This window comes from Cicer arietinum, chromosome 2, assembly GCF_000331145.2.
Source record: "Cicer arietinum cultivar CDC Frontier isolate Library 1 chromosome 2, Cicar.CDCFrontier_v2.0, whole genome shotgun sequence".
Lineage (NCBI taxonomy): Eukaryota > Viridiplantae > Streptophyta > Magnoliopsida > Fabales > Fabaceae > Cicer > Cicer arietinum.
Window position 1 is genome coordinate 16,500,160 of NC_021161.2, and position 3,007 is coordinate 16,503,166.

At 29.9% G+C, this 3,007-nt stretch overlaps 1 pseudogene; it reads right to left on the reverse strand.

The window, feature by feature from the left end:
• Positions 1 to 1,388: 1,388 nt before the first annotated feature.
• Positions 1,389 to 3,007, reverse strand: part of LOC101505541 (uncharacterized) — a 6,657-nt pseudogene continuing 5,038 nt past the window's right edge.

Sequence of the window (3,007 nt, forward strand, 5' to 3'; positions counted from 1 at the left end):
GTCTATATAATTAAAATATTTAATTCTACCATACCATATCTTTGTACTCTAATCCTTGCATAAAAAATTAATTACCCAAACTATGCACCAACTATATAATTTATTCCATATATTTTAAAATATATGTGGATATAGGAAATTATTTCAAGAATGGTTAATTTATTCAATATATTGTAGAATATTCTCCTTAGCATGTATACGGAGACGCAACATTATGTTTATCATATTATTATTGTTATCTATGCCTCATAAAAAAAAATTATATTTATAAGTCCAAGGTTGCATATATCCGTGATTATATGAAATTAATTCAAACCAACAAAATTATAACTAATTAAATTTCTCAAATTATTGTTTACAATACTTGTCCATGATTCAACCATCACATGGGTTGGTAGATATTTGTCACATGGGTTGGTAGATATTTGCTAAGGAATATAAGTACTTTTTTTTCGTTGCGTTTGAATAAAATCTCATATTATTGACTGGTTCTCTTTTCAATCTTTTACCCTTTCTTTTTATTTTTTTATATTTTTTACCTCTTAAGAATTGCCAGCTAATTTGTTTAGAAATAACTTCGGAGAGTGGTTAAAAGAAAGGACAAAAAAGGTAAAAATTAACCAAAATGGTAAAAAAGAAAGTCAGTTATTCAGTCAGAACAAGTCAAGCTTTGGAATATTTCAATTCCATACTAATTAATGTCTTTAAAAACATTATATATTATTTTGTGACATCTAATGTATTCGTTCTAAGCATATATAAATACATCTCATTTCTTTCACTTTTTTATTGATCTTTCTCTTTGTGATTGATTTCTTTTTGTTCTTCTTTATATTCATTATTTGAGTGGTTGATTAATATTAAGGAAATGGGAAGGGCACCATGTTGTGACAAATCAAAAGTGAAAAGAGGGCCATGGTCTCATGAAGAAGATATTATCCTCAAAAACTACCTTGAGAAAAATGGCACAGGTGGTAATTGGATAGCTCTCCCTCAAAAAGCAGGTCTCTTAATTCATATATATCTTTATATTCTTTTTTAGATTTTCTTTTTTGGTATAAAAATGTTGTTTTAAGTTGTTAATTAGTGAATCTTACCTTGTTTAGTGATATGACACAAATAAAACTTAGTATATGTTTTGTTATGCATTAGAGATTAGTTTCTCGCATCCTTATAATTATTTTTCTCGCTATTCGATTCTTCAAAATTTGTTCTGAGCTTTGCACTTGAAAAGTATTCCTAATATGCAGTGGCGGATCTTGACCGAAAAGGTTGGGGTGGCCGAAATAAAAATTAAATATATAAATAATATTATATAGCAAAAAATTAAGTTGTAATAAACACAAAGTGAAATATCAAATAATTTAACTATATGATTTAAGAATACTTTAAAGTAATGCTCTACGCTCTTTAATTAACTTGAAATCATCAATAATAGACTCAGAAGTGATACTTGCAGCAATTTCCCTTTCAATATAAATCGTCATGGTATCTGCCAAAAAGTCATCTTCCATCTTGTTTCTTAACCTTGATTTAATAATTTTCATTGCTGAAAAAGATCTTTCAGTTGTGGCAGTAGAAACCGGAAGAGTCATGATAAGACGAAGTAGTCTATCAATCAAGCAGAAATTTTGCGTCTTTTTAGTTGCAATCAAACATGAGCACAATTCTTGGATAGTTGATAAATTCTTCAAATTTAAATCTTGACGAGCATCAATTAAGAAATGTTGGAGTTGAAATTTCAAATTAATCTTCTCTTGCATGTTGAAATCCACAGGGTAATATTTTTCAACTAGAGTGCAAGTTTTTTCAATGTTAAAAGATTTATAATTATCCTTAGGAGTCAAAGCACAACTTAGAGTTAACAAATCTATTGCTTGCTCACTAAATCTGTTATTCAACTCTTGTAATTGTTGATCAATGGCAGTAAAAAATATTTCAACTCTAAAATAATGCTCTATTGTAACCTGACCTTGTTGAAGACGAGATCGTCCAAATTTTGTTGTTGAATGAACATCGTTGAGATCAGGAATTTCAATATCATGTTTTTCACAAAAGTTCTTCACTTCAGTAAATAATGCATCCCAACCATCTTCTCTCAATACTTGAATAAGATACTTTGTTGTTCCAACCAAACACATGGCATTAACTATATCCTGAGATTGTTGTTGTAAGGCTTGACAAAGTATATCAGTTATCCCCATAATTTTTTTCATCAAATGCAAGATAAATATAAAATCAAACGCATTCAAATAATTATAAGCACTATCAGCATCCCCACGTGTAGAATAACTTGCTCTTTCATTTGTAATTTTTTTTAAAACAATACAAGTTGCCTCATACATATTTATCAAGCTACAAATAGAAGAGAAATGTGATCCCCAACGAGTATCCCCAGCTCGTTTCAAAGTACCAATTTGATTTATACCTTTACCAGTTACAATCTCATCAATTTCTAGCAAATGTGCAATTTCCTCTAATTGAGCAGCTTGTAACTCATCATGACGCTTAGTAGAAGAACAAACAACATTAACAACAAAAGTGAGCTTCTCAAAAAATTTATGAATTGGAACAATTTCTCTTGATGCACTAACCAAAGCAAGTTGCAATCGATGAGCAAAACAATGGACATAGTATGCGTAAGGACAATCTTTCATAAACAGTGCTTGTAAACCGTTCCATTCTCCTCTCATATTACTAGCACCATCATACCCTTGACCACGCATGTTAGAAACATCAAGATTATGTCGAGAAAGTATATCACATACTTTTTCTTTCAGAGTTAAAGTTGTAGTGTCTTTAACATGTGCCACAAAAAAAAATCGCTCTTGTATTAAACCAACTTTGTCAACAAATCTTAACACAAGAGACATTTGTTCCCTTTTTGATTCATCACGAGCTTCATCTACAACGATGCAAAATTTGGAATCACCAATTTCTTCACATATATGTTTTCTCACCCTACTAGAAAGAATATGCAAAATCTCTTTTTGAATTTGATGTGAAG